This window comes from Papaver somniferum, unplaced genomic scaffold (assembly GCF_003573695.1).
Source record: "Papaver somniferum cultivar HN1 unplaced genomic scaffold, ASM357369v1 unplaced-scaffold_132, whole genome shotgun sequence".
NCBI classification, from domain to species: domain Eukaryota; kingdom Viridiplantae; phylum Streptophyta; class Magnoliopsida; order Ranunculales; family Papaveraceae; genus Papaver; species Papaver somniferum.
Window position 1 is genome coordinate 10380459 of NW_020622381.1, and position 16359 is coordinate 10396817.

Genomic DNA, 16359 nt, shown 5'->3' on the forward strand with positions numbered 1-16359 from the left:
AGAAAAGTAATTCCACCAAATTCCCTAAACCCATAAATCCTACCTTTTATATTTTGCATCCAAACCCACCAAAATTTATTTTTTTTGGTGGTAAATTAAGAAGTAGACGAGTTTGTTAAGAACTCATATTTGGGGATACCTTCACAAATTGTGGGGTACCCACGGTCAAATAGAGCTGGATTTTTAGCTAAAAGAAAGGTTTTAGTGATAAAACTATCATGATACCCTTTTTCTTTCTCTTAATAATTTACAAAAAAAAAATCCTAAAATCTAAATGAAAGCTAAAAAGAAATGCATTCCTCGATCGCTTCTTCTCCTAAAATCAAAACAAAAAAACTGAAGAAAAAAAAATCATTGCATTACATCTGACAGTCTGCCATTGAATGATAAATACAATGTCGACTGTCAAGAAGACGATGCCGACAATGTTGGTACACACCCTGTCGGCATGGTTGGTTAAACTTTTTTCATTACCGACTGCACATTTCCGCAGTCGGTGTAGTTGACCCACGCTCAATCGATCCCGATTGTGCACAAGTTTTGGGTTTGGTTATAAATGCTACAGTCGGCGTTGTCGTATTTCTTCGATCATGCTGATTGCCTGATAAATTGGGGAATACCTACTCTCGGCATTGCTAGATGATGAATACTGATTCTTTGGAGTCGGCGTTCATTATTTAAGTATGTAGATTCTGGACCTGAGTATTCATTTTCGACCGAATCAAACCAAAAAAAAAATCAACTTTAACCTCATTTGGACCTATATTTGAGTATTCAGAGTAGTTGTATCATAAGTTTCTTCATTTTTCTTATGGCTTTGCACCTGTATCATTAATATCTTGATTTAAGATTTTTTAAAGGATGAAATTTTTTATTATCTAGAAGATGTTGCAATTGAGAATCATTACAAAGAAAAACAAAATGAATCACCATCTCAAGTTTAATCTTAACAAGCTAATTTATTAACTAACTTTTTTTAAGCATGTATTAACTAACTAATTTTAAGTAACATTAATTAATCAACGGTAATTTAGCTACTGCCAAAATTAATTGGATAAGAGGTTCTTTAAATTGCTTCACAATGTCTTTTTTTTGTCTTTTTGTGTATCCCTAATTTATGAGAGTATTCCTCAAACGTGGATTCTTTGTTAACCAAAGATCAAATGAGTATAAAAAGAATTATAAATCAAAAATCGATGTTTAAATTGTTTCTTAAAACTCGGGGGACTAGTGCAGTAGTAGGCGGATGAAATTTATTAAAATTTGATCATCTTTAATTTATCTTATATTTTTTATTAGAAATAAGTTATGTTGTAACAGTAGTAGTTTTATTTATTTTATGTATGTTGTAACCAATCAATTTTGAATTTATTTGAGTGATGTGCTTCCATCCACACTTGTGGACATTATGTTAGAGTAATTTGTGTTTCAATACAGATTTGTGTATTTCATTTATAATATGCATAGCTAAAAGTCGAATATACATAAATTCATTTTATACTGAAAATATGTACAAATGAAAAAACAGCCGACAATGAGTCTTCGACCAAACAATAGATATACCTAAGGGAACCCTTTTTTTGTTACAACACTTGATCATTCACACACTAACAATAGTGGATTATACGATGCGATCTTGAAATTTTATTAAATGGATGATATACTTCCCAATTGTGTCATCTTTCATTGTCGATCACCCAAAAAAATGCCATAGGGTGGTTTGAAAATATTACCTAGCAGATTTTGGACCAGGGATCTTTTGTAGCTACAATTGATAAATGATTACATGTCGATAACTTGTAAATAAAATTTTCATGTGTTAGATATGACTGTTTATTGAGGAAGAGATGGGACAACAACCGGTGTATCTGGAATAAAATGGAAAAGAAGGCAGAGTTTACTCATAAGTCAGAATCCCTTGAAAAACCGTTTCAACAAAATATTACATAATATGATGAATTATGTGAGAATGTATTCACTAATAATGGACTAAATATGCAAAATATATTATCAAATTGTACTCCATCCTTCGGTTGTGAAAACCATCACAACATATGGTGATTCATCGAAAAAATTGGTTCTTTTTAATGGTAAGAAAAGGTGTAAAACATAAAATAAGAAAAATAACCCAAGTTTTTAATCAAAAGGTCAAACGAACAGACTGGTCATATAAAATCTCGAAAACTAATATTTCTTTCAAAAGAGACATATAACGCAAGCAAAAAAAAATCATAAAAGTTTGAAGATTCAATCCGTCAATTAGGGTTTTTTCGATTTTTCTTTCCTTTTTTTCTTTTCTTTTCGTTTATTCCATTAGTTTGAAGATTCAATCTATCAATCTTCTTTGTGGGTTCAATTAGGGTTTTTTGAAATCTCAGATTTCTCAGTTTGTAGAGGATTCTTTCGTCGATAGAAGCTAGGGTTTTATTGGTTTTCTTCTTTCTTCTCTTCTTGTTTGTTCAGTTCTTAATCTCTTCCATCCTGTCGTGATTCCATTCAAAATTGGGGCTTTTTCTGGGAGTGATAGAAACATAGTGAGGTAGTTGAATCAGGGAGTTGGTTTGGTTGGGGTTTGTTTTGTTTGGAAGAGGTGTTTCAGTGAAATCCAGGGTTAAGGTTTTTCGAATTGATTGACTGTTGTGTGAAATTGAAGTTGAATTAGGGGTGGATACTGTGGTTTGATTGCAAAGGAGAAGTTCACTCAGTTAGCTCTCAGTCCTTAGTGGTGCAAGTGAGTAATTTCAACATATGTTCTGTGATTTTTCTTTTTTTAAGGCTATAATTGTTCTGTATTTGTTCAGTGATGTAGGAGTTATAAAATTATGACTATTATATTAATTGAAGTTGAATTTGGGATGGGTATTGTGGTTTGATTGCAAGGGAGAAGTTTCATCAATAGCTCCCAATCCTCAATGATTCAAGTGGGTAGTTTCAACATAAGTTCTGTGATTGTTTTGAGGCTGTGGTTATTCTGTGATTGCTCAGTGGTGTAGAAATTTCAATGTTACGACTCTGAAGTGGGGTTTTCTGTATTTGTATCTCATGATGAGATAACAAAGAGGATGTACCAAATCATACTCTAAAAAGGTGATTACATTCGACTCAAGGTATCTGCTACACAACCGCATGAAAGACGAGTGTATGGAGTAGTCAAATCATTCAGACGGTCAAGTCTAAAAGAGAAACGGTGCATTTAATGAAGGATCAGAAGGGGTGTGATACATCCATGGACGAAAGTACATCGTATCAGAAGCCCGAATAAAGGACGATCAACAATATCGTCCGAAGAAGGTGCAATACGATGCCCTCTAAGGAGTAGCAGTACGATAGTAAGCAAGGCGAGATAACTTGGAAGAGAATCAAGTGAGATACCACGAGGGAGAATAACGAAGAGTTCGTCTGAAGTAATCATAAGATGTACGAAAGCTTAACCAGCTCAGCGATATCGGGCCACACCTTTACGAGTTTAGTTTGTCTATAAATATCAGTCCATGTAGACGAAAATGGACAGGTTATGTAATATTAGATGGTCTTTCTATAGAGAATTATAGAGAGAGATTCAGAGAAGGAAAGAGTGAGAAGTCTAAGTGATATTTGTAATTCTTTCAAGGGTAAAACCTTAATCAATAAAGAGATAGTTTCTTTCCCGTGGATGTAGGTCTCAAAGGTCGAACCACGTTATATGCTTGTTTTCATCTTTAATTTTGTGTTCTTTACATCTTGTTTATCTTTGAATCTTGAATGTTAGTAGCTTTATAGTCGTTAGATCTACTTGGGTGTAGTCATCAGAGAAGATGTAACTACACATTTCTTTTTTTTTGAGTGATTGTATAGGAGTTTCAGTGGTTTTTCTTTGAACAACTTTGAAGATTGGTGGTGTGGGGGTTTTGCTTTAATTAGTGTTTTAATGAATGGTATTTCAAGTTTTCGATTGGGTTTGTTTGCCTAATTTGAACTCTTAATTTCTCATTCCTTGAATCCTAATTGTTATTAATTACTGAATTCCTTGAACCCTAATTGTTCTTGAATTAAGGAAGGTTATAGAGTTGAATTGGTCAGGGTTTGTTTTGATCGAAAGAGGTGTTTTAGTGGAAACCAGGGTTAAGATTTTTCGAACAGACTGCTAGTTGTGTGAATATTAAAGATGAATTAGTGATGGGTATTGTGATTTGATTGCAAGGGAGAAGTTTAAACAACTCGTTCCAAATCCTCAGTGGTGCAAGTAGTGACAATTATTCTTACAGGGGCTGAAAATCTGAGTTGTATATTTTATTCTTTACATGAAATTTATTACAGATTCCATCCATCGCCTTTTCACAGGCCATCCACTTATATATTCCACATCGTTACTGTTTTACTTCAACACATTTTTTTCATCGAAGGAAAAAAGTGGTTAGTGTAGTTATCATGCCAAAAACTAGATCATTTTATACAAGATCGTCATCGTCATCTGCAAGATTATCTAATACTGTGTGTGATGACTCTTTTTCCACACTAGGGGGTTTACCATCTTTATCTACAGGAGAGGGTGTTTCAGCGTCTTCTCCGACTAGTCCATCTACAAACTTTCAAGGACAGTTACCTTGCATTGATAGCTCAGTAGATGATAATTCTTCGTTTCACTGCTCATACAAACACTTTCAAGAATGTCATGATGGTGTAAATGGTGGGGGATATGCAAAAAAGTTCCATCTTCAGGCACATAAAGGATATACACTTTCATGTTGCAGATGGTTTATCCATTTGAAAAGAAAGGATATGTACAAAGTACGTTGTTTTCATGGCTTGGGAAAAACTTCTCAGGAAGTTGAAGATGTGTCTATGCTTGCCCTTTATGAAGTGGTATGCATGGAGGAGACCATATGTCGTGATCACCCTGGTGGTGTATTACCTTGTCCATTCAATGGTAAAGGTGCAAAATTTTTGATATATGGTGTAGACAAACCTACGATGCATAATCCTGCTCCTACTGCCACATCTACAAGCAATGATGAGAATCATGGGGGGTCCCAATATCGGTATGCTTAATTTGATTTTTCAGAAACAGATCACTACGATCTCGAGCGTCCCACCACAATGTCGGCTGCACTTTTCTAGAACTTTAAAAACATCTTTAGATAAAGTACTTGTCAACCCCTGTGATCTCAATTCATAGCTAAAACTGCTTCTATTACCCATTTGCACTCTCAATTTATATATACCAAAAACCTCAACGGAAGAGAGATCAGGAAACAGAAAGAGGCTACAAACTGCAGTCATTAACCAAGCTTTGAACACATGGAGAGAACCAAATGGTTATAGTATTCTACTTCAGCAGATTTTGGAGGCTCAACCAGAAATACAAAAAAAGCAGGAAGCAACACACTAGAAAGAAACCAAACACCAATGTGGAGGCATGTAGAAAGCAACTCAGCTATGGGCACTACACAACAGCCATCCAAATTCTATCCTCTAATGGTATATCACCACATAATGAAGATACTCTTCATGAGTTACAACAGAAGCACCCATATGCACCCCCTCCTATCATATCTTCAGACAACATAGACTGTCCACCAGTTTCTGTTGATAGCAAAGCTGTCTGGGATGCTATTAGAGGATTCCCAAAAGGCACCTCGTGTGGCAGAGATGGACTTAGAGCCCAACACCTGCTTGATGCTCTAAGTGAATCTGCAACAACTGTTTCTGAAGAGATCCTCACATCCGTTGCAGGTGTTGCGAACTTATGGCTTTCTGGAAAGTGTCCTGCTTCTCTTGGAGAATACATTGCCAGTGCACCCCTACCATTTCTCAAACCTGATGGTGGTCTAAGACCCATAGCAGTTGGTACAATATGGAGAAGGTTATGTTCTAAACTGCCGCTCTTGGAGAATACGTTTCAAGATTATATTTTACCTTGCGTACTACAACCCCTTAGGTCCTTGCAGCAGCAACAAGCCACTTTGATCAACACTTAATTCAGTATCTACGTCTTTTGAATACAAGGGATGGTGATGGATTTGGTCTCACTTCAGCAAAGGATAGCAACTTTGCCTATCAAGGATGGTGGTTTAGGGGTATATACGATGGAGGACACAAGCCAATATGGGTACCTGGCATCATGCATCCATACACAAAGCTTACAGGGTATCATTTTGAGGTTTGTTGACACGACTACACCAACTACAACTTCCAGTTTGCTCTCGATAAGTACATGCATATATGTGGTCTTACTCCTTCCACTTTTAACATCAATAACACGTCCTCTCATCCCATGAAAGCCTTGGCAATTCGTTATTTTGATGTTATTAAGAAAGAGTTACCCACCAAATCCATAATATCAGAGAAGGGTGCAGTTTTATAACAAAGTAAAAAGATGGATCATGCTATGGATTATCTGAAAGCAATTCCAATTGCTGGACTGAATCAAACTGTTGGGCCGAGACACTTTCGTGTCATCACTCAATACAGATTGGGTGTACAAATATTTCCTGAAGACAACATTTACACAATATGTAATCGAGACATGGACATTTTCGGTGACCATGCTATCCATTGCGCAAGTGAAGTCGGGCTTGAATTCTGTCATGATTTGGTACGTGGCGTAATGATGGACATTTGCTATAAGGCCGGAGTCGCTGCAAGGAAGGAAGTACCGATGGGATTTTTGTCGGAAAGAAATGCACCTTTGAGACTCGCTGACTTGCTCGTATACAATTGAGAGAATGGCCGAAACGTGTGCTTTGATGTCACAGGTGTCTCATCTTTTACAGGAGGAGGGGTGCGTAGCTTTACACCAGGTCATGCTTTTTCCGCAACTATTACCCGTAAATGCAACAAATACTTGGAAAAATGTACAATGCATGGTTATCGTTTCGTGTTTTGGCTTTTACAACATTAAGGGAACTTGGAGATGATATGATTGCCTTCTTGAAGAGATTGAAGAACTTCTTAGCTAGTTATGATGCAAATAGAAAAGTACGTAGTTTTCTTTTTCGTATGATAGGGTTGACTATCCAGAAAGGTGTTGGGCACAAATTGTTGCCCGACTTCCAACCATTTATGTGTAAATATTCTGGTTGTTTTAATAAAATCCTTGGGTGGCATCTTTTTTTCATCATAAAGTTGTTAGAGCATAACTCGGTTGAACCCACCAAGCGTTGGTATGTCAAGTTTGGTTGTCATATTTTAGTGAATCAAAACTCATTTAAAGAGTCGCTTGATTATTTACTAGATTCAACTTCGTATAGGTTAGCTAAAAAGTTACTGGGATATGAGACTTACAAGTATTACGTGAAGACTTGAAGAAGTAAAGAGCTACAACGACGACATCATCCTTCCTCTTGAAGTTAGTAATATTTGACTTGAACTGTTTCATTCCTTACGTATCTTTCAAGTTGTGCATATTTAAAACATAACTGCGAAGCTATGAATGATTATACTCTAGTTAGACATAATATTAAGGAATTACAATACGAAGTATAACCTCTATCTTTTGAACTTCGCATATAAGACATCAACATAATTGTATGAATGTTATTGTGATTATGTACGGGTAAGGGTGAAGATTTCTTCCTAAGAAACAATGTTTTACATTCGTTTAAAGGAAGTACAATTCATAAACTTGTTTTATGAATTGAAAGGGAAATCGCTAGGCTTATTGGTATTGTTATTCATTGCAAATATTTGGATTACCAATATGTGTGTTTAGTATAACCGCTCATACCTTGTTTATGTATCTTGGTAAAACTATTCACAAGGCCTGACTTTTGTATTGGTATGACTTTTATTAGTGAAACCGATCTTAAGTAATCACCTGAGATGGTATGATCGATATGTTGTAATTGGTATGACCAACTCTAGACATTGGGGAACAGATCCTAGTAAGAGGTGCAACCGATCACAAGCAAGGGGAATCGATCCTTGTAAGAGGTACAACAAGTCTTAGTTATTGGTAACCGATCCTATGACTTTTGCAACCGAATACAAGTTAGATACCATAAATATATGGTAACCGATCCTAGTACCTAGTCAACCAAATTTTGGAAAGCTAGGGTGACTGATCCTAGTACCCACATGGAGGTAGAACCGTGAAACCCATTAATGGTGATTTGATAGGATAATCAATCACATAGTTCTTGGAAGTCAGGTGAACCAATTTTAAACTTGTTTGGAAGTGTGTCAAATCGGTTTTAAGATTGTAAATATGAAAAAGGATTTACAAAGTAAAGATGTCGACATACTTTGAACATGTGCAGTAACTCTTATCTTTTATTGTTCAAAGATATTCCTTAATAGCTAAAGGAGAATCCCGGATCGAAATAAATTGAGAATCTTTTATTTAAGGTTTTTAGTTTTATATGCTTTTAATTTCCAGCGATTAAAATGCATATCTTTAGAAAATAAATATTGGTAATGTGCATTTACTAATTGGGATTTTCTACTGAGATTTCGGTCAATATTTGGACAAAGCATTTCCTAGAATTATGGAAACCTAATTTGGAAATATATTGCATATCTTGAGAATATTTTCGGTTTTGGAAATTCCTTGGTGTCCAAACTTCCTTGGTCTATAAATATTGAAGTTTGCATTTCGAGCAAACTAATCCTTAGAGCCAGCAAAACTACCTAGTTGTTTTGTTACTGGTGGAGCCGTCTATTCAGAGAGGAAAGTACCCTAATTAGGCGAAATCTTTTACGATCGCTCGTTTTAAAGACTTATTTGGGAATGGGAAGCTCTACGAGTACCATTGGTGGGAAACTAGATAATTGTAGTTTATTATTAGTTTTTGATTGATCTGATTGACTAATGGTTGTTGAACTTTGATTCCACCTAGTTTGTTTATGCTTGAGAATCTCCTCTTCTGATATAAGATTCACTCAAACTAGATCGAAGTTTCGACGGGGATCTTTAAACTGTTTGTAGATCTAAAGACGCCTTGTGATAATCCATTGTTAAAAGACTCTGTTCTGTGTGTGATTGATCACAAGAAATTCAAGTTGATCGTGTGCAGGTGTTTATTGAAGATTTAAGAAGATCTGAAGACGAAAAAGAGTTCTGATTCGGGTTCATAATCTTTGGTGTGCACAAAACTTGATCGGCTGGGGATCCAACTATAATCGGTTAATTTATCTTTGTGATAACCTTGATTGATTAGTTGAGTAGATCGGCATCAATACGTTTCTTTGTGATTCGAAGTATTGATTGCATAGTCTAAATAATTACTTTGGTAATTGTTGATAGATAGATCTAAGAACCTGACAAAGGAGTTTATTGGGATTACGGAAGAGCCTTTTGTCAAACTCATATCATGTTGTTTCAAAAGAGTTGTTACCGAACAGATTTGTCGTTCCTTTACTATTTGGAATACGAAACAAAGAAATTGTTCCAAGTGCGTGAATTATTGCAAGTTGGAGGCGCAGGGATACAGACGGAACTAGATGAACTATAGGTTTAGTTGCTTGGTCTCAACTATACGAAGTTGGTTTAGATTTTTTATAGCGGCTTAATCCTGAGAGTATTCAATTCTGGACAAGGTCCCAGGGTTTTTCTGCATTTGCGGTTTCCTCGTTAACAAAATCTTGATGTGTCTTTTATTTTTCTATTTTCACAATTATAATTGTTTTTATTATAATTAGAAGTAAAATACACAAACGTCAATTCTTATTTACTTGATAGCAATCCTATTTTGTTTGGTTAAGTCCGAACCTATTATCAAGTAAACATACTTCGTTGTTATATTGTCTCGATCTCGTATCCATAGAGATCACAGGAAGTTTGAACCGATTAGTTGTATTGTCTCGACTCAGTCCATAGACAATCACTTTCAGAGAAATGACTTATAGGTGCAAAATTTTTAGATTGAGGTATATTTGGGTACCCTCGTCTTTTCAATTGGTATCAGAGCATGAAAACACGAAAAGATCTAACAATCTGTGTTTGGTGCGATCCAACCTATAAGAATTGAATCACATGAACGATTCGATTAACGTTTCAAAGATTTCAGATGGTCTTAAAGAAGACACTGAAGAATATTTCTCAGCTCTTGTTAAGATGTTAGAAGAAGAGATCAAACAAAACCAGTCACATACTGATAGAGAACATAAAGGAAAATTTGATTCCAAAAGCGATGAAGGAATTTTTCTTGGATATGCTTCTGACAGTCGTGCCTTCCGGGTATACAATCTCAGAAAAAAAAAGTCATGATGGAATCAATTAACATAGTTATTGATGACATTAGCGACTTTTGTCAAGACAATCACACTGTAGCAGAGCTTTCTCCCTCTGAAACTGTTATTAAAGAAAAACAGACTGAAGAAGAACCATCAGTTGTTCCTTTAATTAGTGACACAAATGATAAAGACGATAATGAAAGTATTGTTAAACAACCCAATGATACTGAAAATATTGTCCAAAAACCTGCTAAGTGGGTACATCAAAGACATTATACTGAAGTCATAATTGGAGATGTCAATGCTAGAGTTATGACTCGAAGAGAACTTCAGAATGTCTGTCATTATTCATGTTTTCTCTCTTCAATAGAACCAAACAATATTGAGGAAACACTCAGTGAACCTGCTTGGGTAAACTTAATGTATGATGAACTTAATCAGTTTAAAATACAAGAAGTGTGGGAACTTGTTCCTAAGCCGACAGGAGTAAACATCGTTGGAACAAAGTGGATCTAGAAGAACAAATCAGACAAATTCGGAACAATTGTCAGAAACAAAGCTAGGCTCGTTGCTCAAGGATATTCTCAAATTGAAGGTATTGATTTTGATGAAACTTTTGCTCTTGTTGCTCGTTTATAATCAATAAGACTTTTACTTGCTTATGTCTGCTATCTTAAGATAAAACCTTTTCAAATGGATATTAAATCAACATTTCTGAATGGGGATTTAAAAGAAGAGGTATTTGTTGCTCAACCCAAAGGATTTGAAGATCCATTATTCCCAGATCATGTCTTTAAACTCAAAAAGGCCTTGTATGGTCTAAAACAAGCTCCAAGAGCTTGGTATGATAAGCTGCAATTCTTCTTACTTCAAAAAGTATTCTCTAGAGGTGGTGATGATAAGACACTCTTCACCAAATGGAATGGAAAAAATATTCTTGTAGTACAAATATATGTAGATGACATCATCTATGGAGCCACCTCAAAATCTCTAACAGATGAATTTCTGAATCTTATGAGTGGAGAATTCGAAATGAGCAATGTTGGAGAATTATCATATTTTCTTGGTTTGCAAATACAACAACAAAAAGACAATATTCTTCTTTCTCAAGAAAAATATGCAAGGAATTTAGTTGAAAAATTCGAACTAAAAGGCGCAACACCTATGGCAACTCCGATGCCAACTACCGGAAAACTTCAATAGAATCTTGGAGAAAAATCAGTTGATCAGAAATTATACAGATATATGATAGGAAGCTTGTTGTACTTAACTGGAACAAGACCAGACATTGCCTTTAGTGTGGGATGTCGTGCAAGATTTCAAAAAGATCCTAGAGAATCACATCTAAAAGCTGTAAAACAAATCATAAGATACGTTAATGGTACCCTAGATTATGGTTTATCATACTCTATGGATACGAACAACAGACTTGTCGCCTATTCAGATGCAGACTGAGAAGGATGTGTAGAAGACCGGAAAAGCACCTCTGGTGGATGCTTCTATGTTGGTCAAAATTTTGTAGCTTGGCACAGCAATAAACAAAATTCACGGTCTTTGTCAACTTGTGAAGCAGAATATATTGCTGCTGGTACATGCTATACTCAACTTTTGACACAACACCTTTGTGATAACTCAAGTGCTATTCGCTTGACTGAAAATTCAGTAGAACACTCTTGTACTAAACATATAGATATTAGATATCACTTTATCAGAGAATTATATGAGAATTGAGTTATCAAACTGGAATATGTGCCATCTGAACGTCAACTTGCTGATATTCTCACTAAACCATTAGACAGGGCAACATTCAAAAATTTAAGGAAGTCTATTAGCATTGTCGAGGTACATTAGTACCTTGTGTTTCGGGGTTTCAACTTTTGCATTGCATTAGTTAAAACCGGTTTTCAACCTTTCTCTGGTAAAGGTTGGTTTTTGTTTTTGTTCTTTTGTCTTGCGAGAGGATGACAACACAATGGGGGAGAGTCCAATCTTGAACTGACGCTTAATGATATATCTTTCTGGGGAGAAGAGGATGCGGAGCTTGAGGTAACAAATTTTTTAGTTAATCGTTTTCCTGTTTAAGAAAAGCCTGATTTTATTGCATATATTTATTTCTTTTGCTTAACAAAATTTTGGTACAATTGATGTTTATTCCATTATTTGTGTATGGATGTGTGTTTGATTCAATTATTTCCGGTTAAGAAAAACTATTATTATCTTGCTTTATGGTTTGGTATCAATTGTTTAGGCTTACGAAATTACGATGCAATTGTGGTACTATAATGTCTATGTTTGTTTCAATTTCTTCCGGTTGAGGTAAATAATTATGCTATTTGGTATATATGAATTGTTTATGGCTTAACAAAAAGGTTTTCGGGATGAATTGTTTAGTCCAATTCGATTCCGGATAAGAGAAACTAAGTTAATTCTGATCTTAGTAAGACTTATCAAAGTGGAGGTTTCGGTTATTCAAGTCGAATCGAATGCCTTAACAAGATTTGCTAGTTAACTAACCTAGTAACTGTCTTGTTAAAAGTGAAGGTTCTAAGTTATTGTTCGAATAATTAGAACCTGATGAGAAAAATAGAGTTATTTTGGTTTCATCGAACAAGCGATTGTATTTGTGCAATCGGTTTAGCAAAAGAACTAAGGTGCTTAGTCGATTTTTGATTTGCTAAACTATTAGGGAAAATTTCTTCGAGCAATTGTTTCCTTGGTAACATATCAAAACAAAATTACTTTGTAGTTTAGTTTTTGATATTGGTTATCAAAAATTGTGTGTGGAACCCTCGTGCTTAACTCTTATAGATTTTGCAAGTCTTTTGAGATTTGTAAGATCCTTTCGGTTTGTCCTTTATTTGCTCGTGCCTTTGTCATTTTGTGACAAAAAGGGGGAGAAATATATGGAGTAAACAAGTGATTTGGTATCACTAAGGAAAGGACAATGGTGCTTAAACGTTATATCTAACGAAAGAGTGAAGCATAGACTAAGGGGGAGTAACATATCATATCGATACTTGTAGTTACATGAACTACAAAGGGAATAACAAAGACGTGCGGATTGAAAATCTACCTATCTTACCTTTAGGAGGGGGGGGGTATTAGATTTGTTATTATAATGTCAACTGCGGTATTTTTGGATTAAATGTATACAGGTTATTGTGCTACTGAAACTTGGAATCAAGTGTATGTGTAATGAATTCTTGTAATTTTTTTATCCATATGATGTAAGAGTTTTGTCACTAAAATTGACAAAGAGGAGATTGTTAGAGCATAGCTCGGTTGAACCCACCAAGCGTTGGTATGTCAAGTTTGGTTGTCATATTTTAGTGAATCAAAACCCATTTAAAGAGTCGCTTGATTATTTACTAGAGTCAACTTCGTATAGGTTAGCTAGAAAGTTACTAGGATATGAGACTTACAAGTATTACGTGAAGACTTGAAGAATGTGAAGAAGTAAAGAGATACATCGACGACATCATCCTTCCTCTTGAGGTTAGTAATATTTGACTTGAACTGTTTCATTCCCAACGTATCTTTCAAGTCGTGCATATTGAAAACATAACTGCGAAGTTGTGAATGATTATACTCTAGTTAGACATAGCATTAAGGAATTACAATATGAAGTATAACGTCTATCTTTTGAACTACGTATATAAGACATCGACATAATCGTATGAATGCTATTTTGATTATGTATGGGTATGGGTGAAGATTTCGCCCTAGGAAACAATGTTTTACATTCGTTTAAAGGAAGTACAATTCATAAACTTGTTTTATTAATCGAAAGGGAAATAATTAGGCTTATCGTTATTGTTATTCATTGCAAATCTTTGGATTACCAATATGTGTATTTAGTATAACCGCTCATAACTTGTTTATGTATCTTGGTAAAAATATTCACAAGTCCTGACTTTTTGTATTGGTATGACTTTTATTAGTGAAACCGATCTTAAGTAATCACCTGAGATGGTATGATCAATATATTGTAATTGGTATGTCCAACTCTAAACATTGGGGAACCGATCCTAGTAAGAGGTGCAACCGATCACAAGCAAGGGGAATCGATCCTTGTAAAAGGTACAACAAGTCGTAGTTATTGGTAATCGATCATATGACTTGTGCAACCGAATACAAGTTAGATACCATAAATATATGGTAACCGATCCTAGTACCTAGTCAACCAAATTTTGGAAAGCTAGTGTGACTGATCCTAGTACCCACATGGAGGTAGAACCGTGAAACCCATTAATGGTGATTTGATAGGATAATCAATCACATAGTTCTTGGAAGTCAGATGAACCAATTCTTAAATTGTTTGGAAGTGTGGCAAATCGGTTCCAAGATTGTAAATATGAAAAATAGTTTACAAAGTAAAGATATCGACATACTTTGAACATGTGCAGTAAATCTTATCTTTTATTGTTCAAAGATATTCCTTAATAGCTAAAGGAGAATCCCGGATCGAAATAAATTGAGAATCTTTTATTTAAGGTTTTTAGTTTTATATGCTTTTAATTTCCAACGATTAAAATGCATATCTTTAGAAAATAAAAATTGGTAATGTGCATTTACTAATTGGAGATTTTCTACTGAGATTCCGGTCAATATTTGGACAAAGCATTTACTGGAATTATGGAAACCGAATTTGGAAATATATTGCATATCTTGAGAATATTTTCGGTTTTGGAAATTCCTTGGTGTCCAAACATCCTTGGTCTATAAATATTGAAGTTTGCATTTCGAGCAAACTAATCCTCAGAGCCAACAAAACTACCTATTTGTGTTGTTACTGGTGGAGCCATCTATTCGGAGAGGAAAGTACCCTAATTAGGCGAAATCTCTTACGACCGCTCGTTTTAAAGACTTCTTTGGGATTGGGAAGCTCTACGAGTATCATTGGTGGGAAACTAGATAATTGCAGTTTATTATTAGTTTTCGATTGATTTGATTGACTTACGGTTGTTGAACTTTGATTGCACCTAGTTTGTTTATGCTTGAGAATCTTCTCTTCTGATATAAGATTCACTCAAACTAGATCGAAGTTTCTACGGGGATCTTTAGACTGTTTGTAGATCTAAAGACGTCTTGTGATAATCCATTGTAAACAGACTCCGTTATGTGTGTGATTAATCACAAGAGATTCAAGTTGATTGTGTGCAGGTGTTTATTGAAGATTTAAGAAGATTTTAAGACGAAGAAGATTTCTGATTTGGGTTCATAATCTTTGGTGTGCACAAAACTTGACCGGCTGGGGATCCAACTATAATCGGTTAATTTATCTTTGTGATAATCTTGATTGATTAGTTGATTAGATCGACATCAATACGTTTCTTTGTGATTCGAAGTATTGATTGCATAGTCTAAAAAATTACTTTGGTAATTTTTAAAAGATAGATCTAAGAACCTGACAAAGGAGTTTATTGGGATAAACGGAAGAGCCTTTTGTCAAACTCATATCACGTTGTTTGAAAAGAGTTGTTACCGAACAGCTTTGTTGTTCCTTTACTGTTTGGAATACGAACCAAAGGAATTGTTCCAAGTGCGTGACTTGTTGCAAGTTGGCGGCGCATGGATACAAATGGAACTAGGTGAACTATAGGTTTAGTTGCTTGGTCTCAACTATACGAAGTTGGTTTAGATTTTGTATAGCGGCTTAATCCTGAGAGTATTCAATTCCGGACAAGGTCCTGTGGATTTTCTGCATTTGCGGTGCCCTCGTTAACAAAATCTTGTTGTGTCTTTTACTTTTCTATTTCCGCAATTGTAATTGTTTTTATTATAATTAGAAGTAAAATACACAAACGTTAATTCCTATTTACTTGATAGCAATCCTATTGTGTTTGGTTAAGTCCGAACCTACTATCAAGTAAACATACTTTGTTGTTGTATTGTCTCGATATTGTATCCATAGTCAATCACACAAGTTATCTTGTTGTCGTATTGTCTCGATCTCGTATCCATAGACGATCGCACGAAGTGTGAACCGATTAGTTGTATTGTCTCGACTCAGTCCATAGACAATCATTTTCGGAGAAAGGACTTATAGGTGGAAAAGTTTTAAATTGAGGTATATTTGGGTACCCTCGTCTTTTCAACATCTTTTCCATCAGAAGACATAATGCTTGGATTCTCCATACCAATATGGGATTGTGAGAGGAATTCACAAATCAGACTCAACAAGCAATCTTGTGATAAAAAGAGTTT